At 40.6% G+C, this 22824-nt stretch overlaps 1 long non-coding RNA gene across 1 annotated transcript; it reads left to right on the forward strand.

Annotated features, from left to right (window-relative positions):
* Positions 1-234: 234 nt before the first annotated feature.
* On the forward strand, positions 235-21719 carry LOC147344289 (uncharacterized). The gene is made up of 3 exons (XR_015155307.1): positions 235-369; positions 6689-6820; positions 19647-21719. It is a non-coding gene; the product is annotated as an uncharacterized LOC147344289 (long non-coding RNA).
* The last annotated feature ends 1105 nt before the right edge of the window (positions 21720-22824 follow it).

Below are 22824 nucleotides of genomic sequence, written 5' to 3' on the forward strand. Positions count from 1 at the left end.
CAATTTCAGATTCTCCTCTGTGAGGGGAGAATACAGATGCTCCCCAGATTTCTAATCTATTTATAATGGTAACAAGACAACTCTAGGCAGCATGTGCTCATCACGAGCTAATCATCCTCTGCTACGCCTCATGCCTCCTAATTAGTGGCATGTTGGTTGCCTACTGATCAAGTCGGAGCCTCATTCAGGCGATAGGGAGGGCAGGTAGGGGGAGGAACAGCTTCAAGTCCGGTGGAACTCAGATCTTGGTAGGCTATTTAACAACGGGCGGGCTTCATACCTTCTCTTCAAATGCATCCCTTTGAAAGAGGCAGCCATCACTTCCATGGGTGCTAACAGGTCTCCAAACCCGTGTCTCCTTACATTCTTGTAAGTATTCAATTTTCTATAGCACTTTATCAGGGGACAAAATGCTCTGATAATTTAGAGAGAGTTAATAGAGTGATGGAGAGGGGTAATCCGGCCATCTGGAGGAAGGATGGTGGTAAAAACTGAGAAAATATTAGCAAAGTAAATGGCATTTACACTAGGCATTAAATATGTTGGTCTTTGTTCACATTTTTCTGTATGTAGCATGTTCCTTTCCTTTCTTTCTCTAGCAAAGTGATAGCACTGTAAAAGTTGAGGAAGTAGCAGAACAGGAGGATGAATGGGTATCGGGGAATGGTAGGAAATTGGCTAGAAAAACAACTAGGAAATAACAAAAAAGTCAGAAGTTTAGAAAAATGTTGACCTTATTTGCACAGAGGAGTTTGTATTTTCTATATGAACTTCAAATGTTTTTGATGAGTGTATGTTCACTTCATAACTTAAAAAAATAAAGAAGAAAGTGCAAATCACATTAAATGTTTTTTAGAAGTTTTCAAGATCTAGTAGATTTCCAGGTATTTCATTAGAGTCCTTTTTAATACACTTTTTAAAAAATCATAAGAGATTGTTCTTCAATACTGATCATTAAGCATAATTAAAGTAAGAACATTTATAGGTCAAAGATGCACAATAATTTCAAGAGACTTGTGGTAGCATAATATCTATGAGAGAATGGTTTATTGGTCTTTATAAATGGAAAAAGAAACTAATTAGGTCTTTCACAATGAGTATTAAGAAGATACAGGAAATCATTACTCAAGATTCTTGGCAAAATAAATGGGCTCTTATGTTGCTCTGTGCTACTCTTTTGTCTTATTCCTTTCACAAAAGTAAAAAAAAACTTTTTTGTTGAGCAATTTTGCTGGCACTGTCCCATCTGTAAGTAATTTGCCGTTGTTAACAAATGTTGGAACCAAATAACACCAATTAAGGTTTTAAGTGGCTATCAAACATGGTGAGGGATTCTGCGTGAACTGTGAGGTGAAGAACTCAGCTTGAGGGAGGCATTGCCTAGTGCTAGAAGACATTTTGAAAAGAAGGGAAACTTGGAGCAAATTTCCTCCTTGAGATTTAGCACCCAGCTGACCATCTCATACAAGGGTGAAGCTAGAGGTTCAGCACTGAAGCTCTAGAAGCCATGGACCTGGATGCGGTGACCCACAGGAGACATCAAATGGAAGGTTAGCACGTTCAAACTAGCCCAGCAGCTTTGGGAGATAGACTGCTCTTTAAACAACTTTTCATTTATAGTGTATGTTTTTTATGAGCATTTATCAGTGTATCACATAACTTCCCTTTGTTAAAATGAAGTGAAAGTCACAACAAACGTTTATAATGATTTTCCAAATCTAGCGGATTTCTGAATTCTGAGCTCCCAGAATTCAGAGATCGTGTCCACCACAGACATGGCTAGGGCATTGCCTCCACATTTGGGGGCAGACTCATGATGCTATCAGAGGGATTTAGCCTTTGAAGGGCTTCCATGTTGGTTCAGTTCCAGCTTCTGCCTTTCCTCCCTGTGTGGTCTTGGGTGAGATGCTTATCTTCCCAAGCCTCAATTTTCTCCTTTGTCTTATGAAGAAAATGAAATAGGACACATCTAGAGTATGACAGTTTGGGCCTAAGTGAGCATACCCTCTGCCCTCACCCTTCTCTGCTTTCCTAGGACACATGGCATCTGGTCCCATCACTTCACGGCAAATAGATGGGGAAACTGTGGAAATAGTGACAGACTTTATTTTCTTAGGCTCCAAAATCACTGTAGATGGTGACTGCAGCCATGAAATTAAAAGATGTTTGCTCCTTGAAAGAAAAGTTATGACCAACCTAGACAGCATACTAAAAAAGCAGAGACATTACTTTGCCAACAGGGGTCCGTCTAGTCAAGGTTATGGTTTTTCTAGTAGTCATGTATGGATGTGAGAGTTGGACTGTAAAGAAAGCTGAGAACCAAAGAATTGATGCTTTTGAACTGTGGTGTTGGAGAAGACTCTTGAGAGTCCTTTGGACTGCAAGGAGATCCAACCAGTCCATCCTAAAGGAGATCAGTGCTGAATATTCATTGGGGGGACTGATGCTGAAGCTGAAACTCCAATACTTTGGCCAGTTGATGTGAAGAACTGACTCATTTGAAAAGACCCTGACGCTGGGAAAGACTGAAGGCGGGAGGAGAAGAGGACGACAGAGGATGAGATGATTGGATGGCATCACCGACTCAATGGACATGAGTTTGAGTAAACTTCGGGAGTTGACAATGGACCGAGAGGCCTGGTGTGCTGCAGTTCATGGGGTTGCAAAGAGTCAGACACAACTCAGTGACTGAACTGAGGATACCTGCATGACAGGACGCAGGGCTCCTTGCTAAGGTAGAAGCAGTGCAGGAAGGCTCAGACCCCCAAGGAGTGTTCCTCAGTCCCCTCGGCCATCAGGTCCCCGCTGCAGCCCATTCGTCAACCCAGAGCTGCCTCTCCTCCCTAGTGTAGGAAACAATGGAAAATAATTAGAAAAGACAGCCCCTGACCCCACACCTCACCTGTTCTTTTGTCCAGTCGCAGAAAAGAGCCAAGATAGCAATAATTTTGTAGAGGTAAACCGAGGGCTAGGACAGCGAAGCAGATGAGCAGCCCTGCCAGTGAGGAGGCTGGTGGGCTTTTGGAGGATGAATGCTGCATTTCAAATAACAGCCCTGCCTGCCAGCTGAACAGCTCCTTCTCTTTATAAAAAATCTGAGACCAAGCAAGGGCCTTCCAGGAGCCTATCATTAACTTTGTTATTATGGTTATTATCAACAATGTGCCAATTTTCCTGCATCTTTTAGGATCTTTCAATTATGGCATGCTGAGTTTTTTCCCTCCCCTTCTTTCTCCTGGCCTCTCCCCTCCCCCTCCGCCCTCCCTCCCTCCCTCTTCCCCAAATGCCAAGGTTTCTTTTCTTTCCTCCTCCTAAATTGTTCTCCTTAGAAAAGAATGGCAGTGACAAGGCTGAAAATTCAGCAGGATTTGGCATCTCTCTGACTGTGAAGAAAGAAATATTTGTATATTATTCAACGTCCTCCAAGTTATTCATCAGAAGTTTCATTTTTCACTAAAGTCTTTTCCTTATCTTAAAGCCACTGACATGAATATATATCATGAAGTTTAAAAGATTGAATTACACTTTGCTGGCTACTGCTAAGATTCATGGACGCTCCAAGCCCCAGCTAGTCCCTGGGTGTACCAAGCTGCTGCATTTTACATCTGCCTTTTTTTTTTTTTTAACTTGCTCAGCGAGCACACACTAACAGGGTTTGTCTCTTCACTGTGGTATGAGAATGATGGAAAATACACTCAGCATTGCTTGATGAAAGACCTTTGCCAAAAAGGAGAACGTCTCTGTCGTTTGAGTATATTTCCCAGGGGGCCCTGAGAAGTGCTTGAGCTGGGTTTAGTGGGATATTTTGGAGCCCCAGGGCTGCCTGGGGGCCAAAGCCAGAATCTGGTGCGTCGGGTGGCTGGCCCTAGAGGAACTCTGGAAGCCCCCCCACTGTGGTGTAGGTTACAGTGCTGGTTGGTAAGCTTGTTTTCCGATGGCTGGGGTACCTGAGCAAGTAGCATCCTGGCGGTTCATCCATCCACCCACACCATTGTTACTAAGGATATTCCCACCAAACATCACCCAACTGCCTGTATTCCTCTCCTTAGGGCTGCTCTAACGGGTTATCATATACCAGGTAACTAAGGACAATGGAAATGGATTCCCTCACGGTTCTAGGGCCAGAAGTCCAAAATCAGAGTGTGGCAAAGTTTGGGCTCTTTCTGGAAACCCTGAAGAGAACTTCATCTCCTGTTTCCTGGATTCTGCTGCCTGCTGGCAATTCTTGGCATTCTTTGGCTTGTACCTGTATCTTGCCAGTCTCTTCCTCCACCTTCACATGACTCATTTGTGTGTTCTCCCTTCTGTCTCATAAGAACATCTGTCATTGGATTTAGGGTCCATCTGATTAATCGAGGGTGATTAATCTCATCCAGAGATCCTTAATTATATCTGCAAAGATCCCTTTTCCAGCTAAGAAACCTGTCACATTTACAGGTTCTGCGCGGTTATGTCTTTTGGAGGGTCACCATTTCAACTCACTACAAGACCCATTCCTAAAAATAAAGATGAACCAAGGTGTAGGTAGAAGGATGAAAGTTGGGATAGGCAGAATATCTGTGTAGAAACTCCTAGCACCCAATACCAGGCCCTGTGATCTACTTCTTTCCTCTAACGCTTCCTTCCCCATCAAAACTTACCATGCCAGGGTCCCTTTGGCTTTCTAACATGAATCCAGGCTGTCCACTTGGGTTTGTTTTTCTGATCTGCATGTTGTGAACTATTATAATCACCTGGCATCTTAGCTTAGCCTAGTGGTTTCTCATTGACAGAAACTTCCCATTGATTTCCCTGTCCCTGCAGCTGCTGCTGCTAAGTCGCTTCAGTCGTGTCCAACTCTGTGTGACCCCATAGACGGCAGCCCACCAGGCTCCCCTGTTGCTGGGATTCTCCAGGCAAGAATAGTGGAGTGGGTTGCCATTTCTTTCTCCAATGCATGAAAGTGAAAAGTGAAAGTGAAGTCACTCAGTCGTGTCCGACTCTTAGCGACCCCATGGACTGCAGCCTACCAGGCTCCTCCATCCATGGGATTTTCCAGGCAAGAGTACTGGAGTGGGTTGCCCTTGCCTTCTCCACCCCTGTCCCTACTTCTCTTCAAAGAAGGAGAGAAAGTGGTCTGATTGTTCAGATTCTAGAACACAGGTTGGTTGAACTTCCTTGGTTAATTTTTGGGGTCACTGTGCTGCTACGAGGTGGCTGGTCCTCAGCAAAAAGTTTTCTTTTGTATGCATTCTTGTAGTTTTCTATATTTTCATAAAATAGATTGAGCCATTATATCCTGTGATTTCACTGGTGCTTATAGGAAAGGTTGATAGAGAGGCTTCATAAATATCAAGGCTAAGTCACAGGTATCACTCAGGTTTCTTAAAACATGCTGCATTTAGAGTTTGTGGCCCAGGTCTTAGGTATAAGAAAGTAATAATTGGTTTCCCTTTGTCTTTTCCCATGGGACTCTTGGGAACCTCTCAGGTAGGAATGTTTGAGACAAGAGTGGGGCATTTTTGATACACTGTCCTATTTTACACCATCTTATTTCTATAAAATCCTGCCATGGCTCCATAGCATCTGCATCTTGACTTAAAAGAGCTTTATTCCTCTTTATTTGGTGGAGGAAAGCAATTTCATGCAACTCTCCACCAATGTGGGACCAATTATTCAGGAGTTAATGCAACCAGAAACAATAGCTGAATTTAGAAGCTAGAAAAGGGCATGCTGTGGGTACCTAGATAAGTGAGAGGAAAGACGAGCTACAGCACTCTTCCCAACACATACACACAGCTGAACGATGCTTCTGCAAATCTAGCCCTTCTCTAGAATGATCCACATGCCCTACCTCGGATGTACCCAAGATTGTTACAGTCTCTGGACTACCTGAGTCTGAGAAGCTCTCAGACTCTATCCATCTAAATCCAGCCCAGTTGTGACTCCCTCATCAAGCCTTCCTAGCAAGTCCAGCTCAATTTTCCTCCACTCTCCCCGTGTCCCAAGTGTTTGCTCTACAACCTGGAACTGTACTACCACCACTTTACTCTCCCCGTTCACCACGAGAGGGGCAAGAGACAGAGAGATGCAGCAGAAATGGACAAGGGACTGTCAGATGTCCTAGATTCTAGTTCCAAGTCTTCTCAAACTCTTTGGTTGTCTTTGGCTAGTTATTCCATCTATCTGGGCATATTTCCTTTTCTATAAAAAAGGATTCAGTTTTTGAAGAGAAATGATGTCTGCCCTTTCTGTCTTATCAGGCCATTGTTTGTACCAAATGAGACACCCCATCCTGTAATGAATTTAATATACTAGCTGAGAGCTGCTATAGCAGTGAGCTGAGTATGAAAGCAATTTCCTGGCTTTTCCCTGGGCCTGTTTGCACTTCTTTGACCACAGCAGTGCACCCAGCACCAGCCTCTGTGAGTGTTGGCTGCTAATGCCTCACTGTTGCTCGTGCCCCAGAGGGGTCACCGTCTCTCTCTAACACCCCAGCCTCCTCCTGGATGGGGCACATCTGTGGTGTAATGGCCTATCACAGCAACAACCCTACCTCTGCTAGGAGTTTTCTTCTGTGGATGCTAAGCCCTCAATCTCAAGAATGATTACTGACCACACAAGCTGAGCTTTCTTGAAAGTGATTGTTTACTGGGAACATCTGGAGTGTGAATGGAACACTTATATTTTTTCTCTTCCCTCCCTCCAGTCAACACTAAGTGATACTTTCAAAGGCTGCCCTGCTTCTCTCCCAAGGATTGGAGACCTGCTTCATTATTTAACTCCAGATTTTCATCACTGCATAAATTGTTTTTGTGGAGCCCTTGTCTGGAGAGAGGAGGTATGGCCCAGAACTTGAGAGGTTTTCCTGTTAATTAAGTTTCCAACATCTCTGTTTGCCAAAGAAAACACTCCCATCTTACCTTGTTCAATTACTGCTAAGTAGGACCAGCTCATTGTTCCTGACAATAATTATTATAAGACCTGTGAATTTCTCTATTTTTGCATCAATAGGTCTGAATATATATTCATACATACATACACACCCAGACTCATATGTTTTTACATATATACGTGGAAGATATTACCTGGGACCCTTATGTTATAAAGAAATTATCTACTCATATATTATCTTTTACTTAATTAAATCCAGGCTTTTCTAGGTTTTTCTTTGCAACTGGTCTCTCCAAAGCCCATAACTACTAAGAGTGTGATTGGTGAATACGTAACTTTAACTATCGATTGCTCTGCTCTTGCTAGCAGTCTGGATCAGTTTGGGTGGGAGGGGAGTCTTCTGTATTACGTCTCTCCTTGATGTAATGATGAAGACCACAGAAATAGAACTGGGTCTTATCTGTCACCTTTGGCTGGTGACTTTGGCAAGTGAATTCACATCACTAAGCCTTAATTTCTTTTCAGCTCAAACTGTGAATAATAATAATAGTAGGTGTTCCATGGTACGATTTGAGGATTATATGAGAGAATTCTTGTACCCTACTTAGCTCCCATTTATCAAATACTAATCTGAGTGCCTCTGATCTGTACATTATTCTTGTGACTTGGTTTGGAACTCTCAATGAAGAAAAATATATTTACATTTTATAGAAATTATCCAGACCAAATCAGTATATCCCTCTAGTTATAACCCAGAGGTAGTGGACAGACTATGGCTTTGTAGCAGAGATAGAAACCAGCTTTCCTGGCTTACTTCACTCTGTATAATAGGCTCCAGTTTCATTAAAACATGTATATCATATAAGAAACAAATCGCCAGTCCAGGTTCGATGCAGGATACAGGAAGCTTGGGGCTGGTGCACTGGGATGACCCAGAGGGATGGTATGGGGAGGGAGGTGGGAGGGGGGTTCAGGATGGGGAACACATGTACACCCGTGGTGGATGCATGTTGATGTATGGCAAAACCAATACAATATTGTAAAGTAAAAAAAAAAAAACAAACAGCCTTTCAAGTGGGCTAAAATATGTACACTGCCTATAGTGATGAACCAATGATTAGAAAGAGGTAAGCTGCAAGCACCCAGTGGTCATCTATGGGAGTCCAAGCTGCCCTTGCTTTGCTGACAGAAAATCAGGCTGCCCTTCGATTATGGCAGAAATGCTCTACCCCCAAACTATGACTTTAGCTGCTGCTTATAATTGTTTTCTCCCATTCGCAATGAACCCTTAACACAAGTTTCTCTCTTCTTTTTCCCACTCTGAGAATTATTTGGGGACCGTGAAAATAGGGTCTTAATCTCTATCATCTTGCATCTCTGATTTCCTCTGTCTGCTCTTAGCCCTCTCTATTTTCACTTGCTTTTCCAGTGCATGCTCCTCCAACTGTAAGGGTCCTAGAAGAAAGTTTCTAGCTCCTGCAAGCTAAGAGTCTTAGAAGGAAGTTTCAGATAGAGGGAATCTTGTTATTGCAGTTTGTTTTTTCGAACCAGCCAGGTACTGTCTTTGTGCAGATTTTGAATGATTGTCCAACTCTAGCCCCGTCAGCTGAGACCTGGCTAGTGGAGTATTGTGATGCAGAGATGACCATTCCTCTGGTGTACATAGAGATGAGGCAGTTCCTCTGAGAAGGTGGTGGGATGGCTACTGCTAGACAGACCATGTAAGTTTCATACTCTTCTTCCTCCCTGCCCCAAGCCTGCTGCATCTTTTATGAGTTAAAAATGAGCAGAGAAAATATTCTGTCTTTAAGCATATGTTCATGGGTAAGGGCAAGGTACTCCCTAAGCATGAAATTTAGCTTCCCTTCCAAGCCAAGAGCTAGGAAAAAGTCAACATGCAGGAAATGAAATTAGCCATCTGTAGAAAAACCTACCCTAAATGCTAAGCATTCGAACTTCCAGGTTCAACTATTTGGGCCTCATCCATCTCAGGAGAGTATGGTTGCTTAGCAGAGCTAAAGTTGATGCTTTCTGCATCCTCCATGTAAAGATGGAGTGTGCTAACAGAGGGCAGTTTCTGCATGAAGACAAGGGAACGAGGGTCCAAGCGGTATCTTGGAAGAAGACTATCCAGCTCTGGCCTTTCCGGAAGGGAAGGGCTTCTCATCAGACTTGAACTCTCTGGTTTGTTACCCTTGCTATTTGTACTTCCACCTCCATCAACTTTTGACTTTTATGCATCTAACTTTGTTCCCCATTACTCTCTGAAAGTGCTTTGTCCAAGTGTATCACCTCATCCCAGGCACCAAAAAACCTGGACACTTTCTAAACTAAACAATAATTTTAATAACAGAGCAAAGTAAAGCTCTTCCTTCTGGAAATGCCTTATTACACTTTCCTTTGTAAAACTCCTTCCTGATACTTCAAACCAATGTGTTCAAATCTCTTTACCTTGCCCTTGTCTTTCCCTTTCTCCTCCTCTAACCACCCCCTGTTTCGTGTGTGTGCGTGCATGTGTGTGTTTTAACCTCTTCTCAATCTTCTGCTTTCATCACTCTGCCCTGGGCTAGTATATTTATCCCAAGACTTTTATTACCATCTGTATTCTGTTAACCTGGAAACTTCACTACAGGCTCTAGAATGCTAGGAAGTCACAGCCTCTCTCTGGTCTGTGTATCCATCCTCCGCTCCTCTACTCAGTGATGCGCCAGTAAGTCTTTACCAACCATCTCTGATAGGGAGAAGAAAGACGTGCTCCAGTGTGAAGTCTGCCAATTTCCATGACATAAATATACTGATCATGGTTGATTTTTAGCTACCAACTGACATCAACCAGCTCACAAAATGACTGAAAATTAAACAATTGGCTCTCAACTGTTAGACATCTCAAACTCTACCTGCTGCTGCTGCTGTTGCTAAGTCGCGTCAGTCGTGTCCAACTCTGTGTGACCCCATAGACGGCAGCCCACCAGGCTCCCCTGTCCCTGGGATTCTCCAGGCAAGAACACTGGAGTGGGTTGCCATTTCCTTCTCCAATGCATGAAAGTGAAAAGTGAAAGTGAAGTCGCTCAGTCGTGTCCGACTCTTAGCAACCTCATGGAGTGCAGCCTACCAGGCTCCTCCTTCCATGGGATTTTCCAGGCAAGAGTACTGGAGTGGGATGCCATTGCAAACTCAACCTAGTCAAAGCTAAATGTCCTGTGGCCTGTGTGACTGTTTTCCTCCCAAGTAGCAACCTGGATTATCAGGAGTGACACTGTAATCGCCATGACAGCAGTCCCTTTGCTGCTCATATTTTCTGTTTTATCCCCACCGTCTAGGACCACTCTGGCAACTAGTACACGATAAATGTTTGGAATGGATGAGTCAGTATAGCCAACGTTCCTCTCTGTTTTTTGGGTCTACTTAGCTTTTAAAATAATGAATTAGAATGCTTACTCGTACATCAGATTCCTGTGCACTTAGAAAATTGTTTTCTAATGAAGGATAAAATTGAGTTCTGAACCTAAAGGCTGAGAACCTAAAACTGCTACTGCTGCTAAGTCGCTTCAGTCGTGTCCGACTCTGTGCGACCCCATAGACGGCAGCCCACCAGGCTCCCCCTTCCCTGGGATTCTCCAGGCAAGAACACTGGAGTGGGTTGCCATTTCCTTCTCCAATGCATGAAAGTGAAAAGTGAAAGTGAAGTCGCTCAGTCGTGTCTGACTCCTAGCGACCCCATGGACTGCAGCCTACCAGGCTCCTCCGTCCATGGGATTTTCCAGGCAAGAGTACCGGAGTGGGGTGCCATTGCCTTCTCCGGAACCTAAAACTGGATCATGGGAATTCCATGAAGGCCTGTGCAGCCAGATGTCACCTTACTGTTTCAGTGCCCCAATAAATGTCCTAGAGAAAATAACATGAACTTGTTTACAGAAATGCTATAAATCAAGAAGCATCACCATGTAAAAATCACTTGAAAGAGACTGACAGAGGTGCCTGATAGAGTGAAAACTGCATGGATTTAAGATATTTCTAAATTTGTGTCAAATTTTTAAACTGAGAGTTTGGATGAATTCCTTAACCTTTGTTTTGCCGACTGTAAAATGCCTATTATAATACCTATCTTGCGTTATGAGAGAGCAAATCATGTCTGTAATACAGCTGATGCAGGAAAGTGTTTCAAAGATGGCAGGTTATAATCTTAATGATGTAAAGAATTCATTGTTCCAATTTCTAGCAGATCTAGATTTTAATTTTGTTCCCTACCAATCATTCCTGAGTGACCTATACAAAGTAGGTATCCATTAACCATTTATTGAATAAATGAATGTGAAAATGATGGGGAAAATGACGAAGTGAGAGGTTAATGAGTTATCCTACTTCAGAGGCAATGAGTTGCTTTTTCTGGAGACTAAGGATTTCTTGAGGCGAACAGGAACAATGTCACAAGAGGACCCTTATCTGAGGTACCTGCTGATCTGGCTGCCAAGGACAGAGAAGAGATTAAGTCCTCTTGTTTTCCCAGCTGGTACTGCTTCTGTTAGTGGAGGAAGGATCAACATCTCTGCAGCTGGCTGTTCTCTGAGCCAGGGCTGAAGCACATTGCAGGAAGGATGGAGACTGGTCTGCCTTGCTCTGCTGCGATGCTTCTATCAGGGGGAGGCAGATTCTCCCTGGCACTGACAGTTCCTCGGTTTCTGTTCAGCAATCAGCTATGCCTTCATGGGACCCCTGAGTTGAGAAACTATCCCTGCCAGGCAGAAACAGCAGATACAAAGGCCTCTAAGTAGGCTCTGGCATAAAAAATTCAAAAGATGTGATGAGAGCAATTTTCTTTCTTTCCCAGATGTGATAAAGTCCTCTTGTTGCTCTGGGGCTAGCTAGAAAATTCCTCAGGGAATTTCCTTTATCTTTTAAACCGAGGAAGTCCCTGAAATGTGACTCTAGTTAATTCTAGGTGGTTTGTCAGCCACCACTAACAAACTCAAAGGCAATGCTTAATAACACCAGGGGCCCAGATACAGTCTTCTAGAATCCTAAGGACTAAGTCCTGTACTTGAGAAATCCCCCTGACTTCGAAGTACCTGGTGCTGATTAAGGTTCAGTGGCTCAGGACAAAGTGGGTCGAGGGAATCAGCCAGAGCAAATAGTTTTTTAGGAGGCTAATTTTTCTTGTTACCTATAGAGATGGAGAAGAAGAGATCCCTCTTTTCCCACCTGCTTCTCAGAGGTATCCCAACTTGGATCACTCTGTGACAGAGTCCTAATTATCGCAGTGTCCTTCTGACTTTTATCATGTTCTGAGGATTTAGACTATTGGACCACAGCCAGGCCTCTCTGGCTGGAAGCTGTGCTTTGTGGGCCATATAATTGTTTAAACTGCTTTATGGAGACATAATTGAAGTATAATAATTGCAAATGTTTAAAGTATACAGTTTGATAAAGTTTGACATATGTATATACCTGTGAAACCATCATCACAATTAAGGTAATAAATATTTCCATCACTCTAACATTCCTCATGCTGCTTTATCATCCTTCTCTTTCTCCATCCCCATGCTCAGGCAAGCACTGACCTGCTTCTGTCACTATAGATCTGTTTGCATATCATAGAATTTCATGTAAATACAATCTGACATGATGTACTTTTGGGGAAGGTCTGGCTTTCTTTACTTAACATCACCCTTTTGAGATTAATCCATTTTGTTGTGTATATCAATAGTCCATTACTTTTTTGAGTAATTGCTGAGTAGTACTCCATTGTATAGATATACCATAATTTCAGAATTAAAATCCATTTACCTGTCAAGGGGCATTTGGATTTTTCCCCTAGTTTTGACTATTACCAACAAATCTTCCATGTATGTTTGTAAACAAGTTTTTGTATGAACATTTGTATGTTTTCAATTGTCTTTGGTGAGTATCTGAGAATGAAATAGAAGGACGGTAGTTCTCTGTTTATAAATGTATGAACATTTGTATGTTTTCAATTGTCTTTGGTGAGTATCTGAGAATGAAATAGCAGGATGGTAGTTCTCTGTAGTGCTTTCTTCTTTTCTAGTAATGTATAACTATTCCACTTATATCATGATCTCCAATCCATGGCATGGCTAGCCTTTTGAACTGTAGCCATTTTAATGCATATTCAGCAATATCTCAGCATGTGTTTGATATGAATCTTAATGAGTCATGATGTTCAACATGTTTTCATGGTTTTGTTGTTCATTTACATATTGTCTTTCATGAACTCTCTATAAAATATTCTACTTAAGTTGCTTTTTAAAAATTTTTATGTATTTATTTTATCTTTGACTATGCTGGGTCTTCACTGCTGCATGGGGTTTTCTCTGGTTGCAGTGATCAAGGGCTGCCCTCGAGTTGTGGTGCACAGATTTCTCATTATGGTTGCTTCTCCTTTGCAGAGAGTGAGCTCTAGGGCACATGGGCTTCAGTGGTTGTGGTTCGCAGTCTCTAGAGCACAGGCTCAATAGTGTGGCACACAGGCTTCGTTGTTCTGCAGCGTGTGGGATCTTCCCGGACCAGGTATCAAACCCACGTCTCCTGCATTGACAGGCAGATTCTTTACCACTGAATCAACAGGGAAGCCCAGTTCAAACTTTAAATTGTGTTGCTTGTTTTCTTATTAAATGAAGGTGTTCTGCATGCATTCTTGATACAGGTCTTTTATTCAATTTATGTCTTGCTACTATTTCCTTCCTCTCTGTGGCTTGTCTTTTCACTTTCTTAATGGTGTCTGTGTTCGTTTTCTATTGCTGTGCAGCAAATTGCCATGATTAGTGTGGCCTTAAACATCACCCACATATTAACTCTCAGGTCTGTAGGTTATAAGTTTGGCACTGTGTGACTGGATTCTCTGCTAAGGGTCTTACAACACCAAAGTGTTGTCAAGGCTGTGTAGCTTTTCAGAAGCCCTGGGGAAGAATCTGTTTCCAAGTTCACTAAAGTTATTAAAATTCAGTTCCTTGTGGTTGTAGGACCCAGTTCCCTGTTTTCTTAACACATGGTCCTATCCATATCTTCTGACCGGCAACATTAAATCATTCTTGCGCTTCAAATTTCTCTGATTTTTCCCTCTGCTTTTCTCTTCAGCTTTTAAGGGTTCATGTGACTACACTTTGTCTATGCAGAAATTCAGGATAGTCTGCCTATTTTAAGGTCTGTTGATTGGTTAACCTAATTTAGAAACTGCAATGTTCCCTTTGTCATATAAGGTAGAATATTCACAATCATTCTGGGGATTTAGACATGGGATTTTTTGTTGGGGATTGGGGCATAATTCTGTCTGGCATTAATTATGATGAAGTTCAATCTAAAAGGATATTAATTATGATGAAGTTCAAACTACCAAAATTATTTTGTTTGTTCTTTTGTGTTCTTTGAAATCCTTGCCTACTTCTAGGTTGCAAAGATTTTTCCTTATGTTTCCTTATAGAAGTTTCTTATAGATTTAGGTTTTGCATTTAGGTAGGTCTATGGCTCCAGAGAAGGCACTGGCGACCCACTCCAGCACTCTTGCCTGGAAAACCCCATGGATGGAGGAGCCTGGTAGGCTGCAGTCCATGGGGTCGCTAAGAGTCAGGCATGACTGAGCGACTTCACTTTCACTTTTCACTTTCATGCATTGGAGAAGGAAATGGCAACCCACTCCAGTGTTCCTGCCTGGAGAATCCCAGGGACGGGGGAGCCTGGTGGGCTGCCGTCTGTGGGATCGCACAGAGTTGGACACGACTGAAGAGACTTAGCAGCAGCAGCAGGTCTATGACTCACTTCAAGTTAATTTTTGCATGTGGTGTAGTGTGGCGGGCAGTTTCCTCCCCTCCCCCGTATAGATCTGTGGTTGTTTCGGCACTATTTGTTGAAAATACTCCCCTTTCCCACTTGATTGGAATTGGATTGTTTGTTTACTATTGAGTGGTGATAGTTCTTTACATGTACTTGAAATAGATGAGTTTTTTCAAATGTTTTTATCCCAGTCTGTGGCTTATCTTCTAATTTTCTTCATAGTAACTTTCAAAGAGCTTTAATTTTAATTTTATGATGTATAATGTATCTGCTTTTTTCTCTTATGGTTTATGCTCTTTGTGTCTTATCTAAGAAATCTTGATCTAATACAAGGTAACAAAGATTTTCCTCTATGTTATTATGAAAAGTTTTATATTTAAGACTATAATTCACTGAGTTAAATTGTGTGTGTGAGCTGTGGACTCAGTTTATTTTCTTTCTTTCTTATTTATTTTAATATGGATTTCAAGTTGTTCCAATGTAATTTCTAAGTTGAATTTTCTTAACTCCTTTGTCAAAAATCAGTTGAACATACATATTTGGGTGTATTTCTGGACTCTTGTATGTTCATTTAACCTATATCTTGATTACTGTAGCTTTGTAATAATCTTGAAACTGGATAGTGTGAAACTTGCAACTTTGTCCTTCATGGAAATTGTTTGGCCTATTTTAGTTCCTTTGCTATCCCATGTAGATTTTAGCACATTCACTTCTAGGTGATTGCAATTGCTTTAAATCTATTTATCAGTTATGGAAAAATTGACATCTTAACAAAATTAACCTTCCAATCCATTATTGTTTAAGTATTCTTTGATTTGTCTTAATAATGTGTTATAGTTTTTAGAGTAAAAATATTGTATGTATTTGGCATATTAACACCTAAGTGTGTGTGTAAGTCACTTTAGTCATGTCTGACTCTTTGAGACTCTATGAATTGTAGCCTGGCAGGCTCCTCTGTCCATGGGATTCTCCAGGCAAGAATACTGGAGTTGGTCCCCTCCTCCGGGAGATCTTCCTGACACAGGGATCAAACCCGCATCTCTTATGTCTCCTACTTTTTATGTTTTTGTAAATATTACTCACTTTAACTACAATTCCCTGATGTTTTCCAGTATAAATGTATATGTAGCTTTTGTGTAGATTCTTTGTAGCTATCTGAGCATAGCTCCCTCTTCCTTTCTGATAGCTCACACTGTATATTCCAGCCTTCTTCTCTCCCCCAAATTCTGATCTCTGCCTTTGCAACTCAAAAGGACTGTGACAGCCTGCCTTGACTCCAACCCTCTGTACATGTCAGGAAATTATCCTCAGGTAGAAAGTTGGACAATCTGCCCCTCAGCTTTTTAGTTTCCCTTGGCTTAGGAATACCAAAATTATACGGTTCATTATCTAGTGCTCAAAAATATTGCCTCATGTATTTTGTATATCCTTTTAGTATTTATGTTTAGAAAGTTAGCTCATACCAGTTACTCCATCGTGGCTGGAGGTAGATGTTCCTCCCATAGTTCGCTTAACCAGGTGCTATATATATGCATATATATATATAATATATATATATTAAGGTAGGAAACTATATACACACATGTGTGTGTGTGTATATATATATAGTTTCCTACCTTAATTTTACCTATGTTTCAATGAAGGTCTTATGTTGTACATATGTGAGTTTGTCTGTAAGATAAATACATAAGAATGGAATTGTCAGAAATACTTAATTTTTACTTGATATTGACAAATCACTATATGCATTTGTAATTCCACAATCGTCATAAGTGGGCACACATTTCATAGCTCCCTGCAGAAGTTTGTGGATCTTTGCTTAATGGAACAAAACATACTCATACAAAAAGAAATGCAAATGATTCTCCAACATTTGAAAGGTGATCTATCTCACCCATATATTTACATACTCTAAAGATACTATTTTTCACTTATATAAGATTAGTAATATCATGTGAAGCTTTCATATAAAAAGAAAAGTCTGCATATAGATGTAGAAACAATAAGCCAAAAAAAAAAAAAAAAAGTAGCAAAGTCTAGACAGACTGGGGGAATGAAAGTTCCATTTTCCCCTGCCATGTGCTGCTAAGAGTTATCTGAGAGGAACAGTAACCATAGCCAAAGTACCCCTCAAACCTCTCTAGGTTGCTGCCAATCCTTGGCTGCCCATTCAGTACCGTTGTCCCTTACTGCATTCCAAGAACTGACTTGTGTCACTGGCATTGCCAAGCGCAAATGATGGATTGCCTGAACTGCTTCCACCAACAAAAAATCTGCAGAGCAAAAACAGAACCATGTCCCAGGCCAAATTCTCAGCACACTTCTTAATTACCCCATTAAATCTTGTGCAGGGCTGTGGTGAACTCGCTCTGATCCTGGCAGCCGACTACTAGAAGGGAGAAAACCTTTTGGGGGTTTAGAAATTGTGTCTTATTTTAGATAAGGGAATTTGGAGTCTTTCCACCTACTGGTTTTCAAGGTCCCTGTTTGCCGTTAGACATGTTACGCTCAGTAGAACACAAAGAAGTTTAAACTCATGATCTGCAAGGTAGACGGTCCTTATCCTAAACATAATTATGCATCACCAAATATCTATTTAGATTAGAGGGTCCAAAAAATATTTTTTAACAAAAATATTAGCTTTTCTTCCTTCAGCCCTTAGTGGAAGATCTCTTATCTCATAGAAACTTGGGAACCAAGACTAGACAATCTAGATTTGGGAGACTCTAGAGTCATCATGCATACATTTGAATCTCAGCTCTATCCCTAATGGGTACATAAGCTTGGGTATTTATGTATCCTTCTATGCCTCAGTTTCTTTATAAAAGAATATTGAATATTAATAAATATTAATAAGTAAATATAATAAACACCCAAGATGTTGAATAGTAATAACTTATTTATTTGAAGTTATTATCATTATTTTTGTGATTATTATGCTTTGATAACTATGAGTAGAGACACCATGGAAAATGGCCCCAAGAACAGAGGACAGTGACTGCTTATATATTAGTAAGTTAGCCAAACATTTTGAATGGCAACTATATCCTCAGTACATTGCTAGTCTGTGATCCTCAGCTTTGTGTGTTCAGTGGTCCATTTAAAATACAGTGGCTAATATATGTGAAGATCTGATGAAAGGATGATATCACAAAAATATCACTATTGTTATTAATATGTGATAATTCAAGAACCGCATTCTTAAAACAATCAACAAAGAAGTCAAGAGTAGGTTTACACTGAAGTCTGTGTGTTACTTTGCTGTACTTGGACTGTTTTAATAGACTCATAATGTCCTTTGGAAGGAATTAAAAGGGCAAGGCTTAACTCGTATCTTCAGCAAGATCCTACTCCAATCCATCCTACTGCTCAGGTTGACAGATATGTCCTCTGAAATTCATGTCTAATCTTGTCAACCCACACTAAACACCTTCAAAAACTTAGCAGTGACTTATATGACTACATTTAAATTTCATGGCATATTTTGTGTTTGTCCTTCTGCATTCTTATACTTCATGCTCAACCTACATCTTTCTCATGTTAAACCAAACCACTCACTGTTCCCCTGGTAAGCTGGTGTCAAATGCTACGAATCTTACATCAGACGAAGTTATTTTGCTTCTATCTGAACTTGCACAGCTCCTTGCCACTACACATGACATTTAAAAGATAAAATGTCACCATACATTTTCCTGCATGACTGTATACACATATATACATGCACACATAAGTGCCTACATCTAACACAATTCAAAATGTTATAACCTAATGGTCAAGGCTTTATTTCTGGAGTTAGTTCTGGGTTTAAATCCTGTTTCTGTCACTTACTAGTAATGTCGCATTTAATGAGTAAAGGAAAGAATATGGTTGATAATACGTGCTCCAGACTGTAAAGTTCTTTGAATTCAAGGGAAAGAGCAGAATGTGGACTGAAGGAATGGGAGAAGTCTTTCTAGAGCAGTTGAGAGAACAGAGTTGAGTGGATGAGAAACATTAGACAAAAGGACAAGAATAATGGAGACAGTGTGTTTTGCTTATGAAGAGAAAACACAGAGGACTGGAACAGTCCTGAATCTTTGGGTGTGATTTGGCTAAGGGAAGCAAACAACATTCTTTAACCATACAAGACTCGTATTCCACACTTGAAAAGCAGACTAGCTACAACAGCAGCTGTGGGTCCCAATTTAGATATTTCTCAATGAAAATGGGAATCTCAACTTGAGAACAACTTTGCTCCCTTGCAAAAGCATTGTCGTTGCAGTAAAGTCAGAAACCTTGAAGGTCATCTGGGATTTTTTAGGTTGCAAGTCAAATCTTAATGGGGTGAAGGGATTTGGAGTGAAGTAGATGGAGTCCTGGACTGAGTGGCCCATTATTCATTACCTGGAGACTTTTTAGCAAATTACCTACCTCTCTATTTCAAGTTCCTCAGCAAAATAAAAGGATAATATCTGACCTATTTTCACTGCAAGGTTTTTGTTTTTGTGGTTTGTTTTCGTTTTTAGTATTTTAGGTGTAAATACACTTGAAATAATTAAAACTTCAAGCTTATTTGAGGTGATAGTGTGGGGGAGTGGTACTGTATCATTCAGAGAGCAGAAACAAAGTACTGTGGTCAGCACCTCTTACAGATGCTAATGCTGAGGAAATACCTGCACTGGCTGTGTTTCCAAAGGTCTTTTAGGCCATTGTTAAAGCTAAGAGGTTGATACAGAGTCTATTCTTATATCTGAATGTCTATGTGTTTAATTGTAGAGGTGTCCCTTATTAAACCTCAGATCTCTTTGAAACCACTATGGAAAAGAATGCTATTATTAAAATGTATATGTATTATTAAAATGTCAGTGTATTGGACTGAAGGTGCTCATGCTTCGTTCACATTCTTCTCATTAAGAGGTGGACCTATTTTTCTTTGCCTTGAATCTGACCTGGCTTTGCTTTGACCAAGAAAGTACAATAAAATTAAAGTGATATTGAGCTTTTTCCAGGTGCAGCCTTTAAGAGAACTGCCAACGTCTGTCTCAGACTTTTCAAGTCCGAGGTCTTCATGTAACAGTTGGACTCCCTGCTGGAGAAACCAATGAAGAGACCAGAGATTGAATGGAGGATGACTCAGCTGAGCCCAAACTTGTCAGGGTTAGATAACTTTGACTAAGCACTGAGCATGTTTAAAAAAAAAAAAAACAAACAAAAAAAACATGGCTGACTCAAATTTTCAGAGCCTTTCAAGCACCAGCTGACTCTATTCTGCATCACGTGGAGCACAAGAATTTCCCAGTTGACCTATTACCAAATTCCTGGTCAAAAAATTATAAGATATGATAAAGTGATGGTGGTTAAAGCCACTCAATTTGGGGATAGTTTTTTCTTTTTTTAAATGAAGGCTTCTTTCACAGAAAGATGCATGCAAAGAAACTCATATAGCAAAATTAGGAAGTGACAGACCAAATAGATCAATACCCTGGCCATATCTGTAATTAGTAATTGAACCATCAGTGAAAGATTTATTAATGCAGTTTTAAGTTAGAAGTTTGCTTTGTTAATTCTGAAGATCATTTAAAGTGACAAAAAAGAGAGAACATATCATATAACTCAATCAATGCCGGTTTCTGACAATAGTTTTCTTGTTAAATTTACACCAGATAATATCATAGTATAAGGAACATATCATGCCCAGATTCCACTTTGAGGCAAAGGTAAATGCAGAACTCTTTAAAAATGCTTAATAATTAATGTCTACCATCTTTGCTCTAACTTGCCCCTCGGAAGCTGTACACATCTAGATTAATTAAGCTTCAGAATGCCTCTGTGATGCGGAAAAAGAATAACAAGGAATCATTTTACCCAGCACTGAAACACAGTCACCTCTTGGGTTGAACACAACAGCTGTTTAGCAGCTGTAAGGGAATCCTGAACTGTCATTCTGGGCAGTCATGCTAAGGAGGATAACGGATCTGATTGAAATTGCAAAGGAAATTTGAGTAGACAGGATGCAATTACCTGAATTGGAGCCTAGCCAGATCACCAGGGCTAAGTGGCAAGTGACTGGAGCTGAAGAGCATGTCTTCTGCATACTTCACCAGATTTCTGGGACCATTCAACACCCTGTGTGGACAATAATCAGAGGCTGTGTAAGCCTGTGATCCTGAACCTGCATTACAGCTCCACAAAACACATTTCTTTCTAGAACAATATGGCTATTCCATTAAATCTATCTGGGAACCACAGTTCATATGGGCACTGAACATAAATGTGGACAGCCAAAATTAAGCAATTGGATGTTAGACTGTTAAATCACTCATCGTAACACAGTTTGATGCACATATTTTAAGGATCTGAAAAATAATAAAGTGGTTTCTACACTGATATACTTACAAATATATCAATATGATGACTATTTTCATAAGCCATAAGTATACAAGATAAGTGACATTTGTATTTAAATTCAAGAGGCACTGAGAATCACATTTCCCTTTAAAAATTCAAAGAAAGACTAAAATAAAGGAACTAACCATAAAATCTAGTTTTTACAGGAAAAACAAGGGTTTTTAGATGATACACATTCTAATAACCTGCTCAACCTAAAATCTTGTAAGTCTCTGCGTCTGAAGAGCAATTGCTGGCTTTTCTTTTTTTATTTTTTTTTATTTGGACATATATTTGATTTACAGTGTTGTTTCAGGTGTACAATCATGGTATTTAGTTATACATATATATATTCTTTTTCAGTTTCGTTTCCCATGTAGTTTATTACAGAATATTAAGTACAGTTCCCTGTTCTGTACAGAACGTCCTTGCTGCTTATCTTTTATATGTCAGTTTCACCCTCCTATTTCATCCCTCCTCTCCACCTTCCCACTGCCCCATTCAGTTCAGTTCAGTTCAGTTGCTCAGTCGTCTCCAACTCTTTGCCACCCCATGAATCGCAGCACGCCAGGCCTCCCTGTCCATCACCAACTCCTGGAGTTCACTCAGACTCGCGTCCATCAAGTCAGTGATGCCATCCAGCCATCTCATCCTCTGTCGCCCCTTTCTTCTCCTGCCCCCAATCCCTCCCAGCATCACAGTCTTTTCCAATGAGTCAACTCTTTGCATGAGGTGGCCAAAGTACTGGAGTTTTAGCTTTAGCATCATTCCTTCCAAAGAAATCCCAGAGCTGATCTCCTTTAGAATGGACTGGTTGGATCTCCTTGCAGACCAAAGGACTCTCAAGAGTCTTCTCCAACACCACAGTTCAAAAGCATCCATTCTTCGGCCCTTAGCTTTCTTCACAGTCCAAGTCTCACATCCATACATGACCACAGGAAAAACCATAGCCTTGACTAGACGGACCTTTGTTGGCAAAGTAATGTCTCTGCTTTTGCATATGCTGTCTAGGTTGGTCATAACTTTCCTTCCAAGGAGTAAGCGTCTTTTAATTTCATGGCTGCAGCCTGACCCATTAACATACATTGTTATCTAAGTCTGTGTCAGTTTCTTTTTTGTAAATAACTTCATTTGTATCATTCTATTTTTTAGTTTTCACATTTAAGTGATATCGTATGACATGTCTCTTTGTATGACTTACTTCAGTTAGTATAACACCCAGCTCCACCCATGTTGCTACAAATGACATTTTCATTGCTTTTTATGGCTGAGTAATATTCCATTGTATATATGCACCACACCTGCTTTGGCCCATTCCTCTGCTGATGGGCATTTAGGTTGCTTCCATGTCTTGGCTATTGCAAATAACGCTGCAATGAGCATTGGGGTGCATGTATCTTCTTGAAGGATGGTTTTCTCCAGATACATGCCTAAGAATGGTATTGCTGGATCATATAGTAGCTCTAAAGGCTCTAGTCTGTGGGGTCACAAAGAGTCGCACACAATTGACCACGTGCACACACACACACCACACACACACAATAGCTCTAGTTTTAGTTTTATAAGGAATCTCCATACTGTTCTCCATAGTGGCTGGCTTTACTCGAGTAAAACAACTAATTTTCTGAAAGCATTTTTAAGCAAAGTCACTGATTAAATAGTATTAATGAATTAAAATTAATTTACTTAAAATACTGAAAAAGTTTTTAAGCCAGCCAATCACAGGACCCTTATGCCAACATCAGAGAGCTGGGGTTGTGGAATTCTGTACTTGACTTCCCATGTAATATAATGCACTAA

This window comes from Bos grunniens, chromosome 26, assembly GCF_055505025.1.
Source record: "Bos grunniens cultivar Pamir isolate PY7600 chromosome 26, Bosgru_T2T1.0, whole genome shotgun sequence".
Lineage (NCBI taxonomy): Eukaryota > Metazoa > Chordata > Mammalia > Artiodactyla > Bovidae > Bos > Bos grunniens.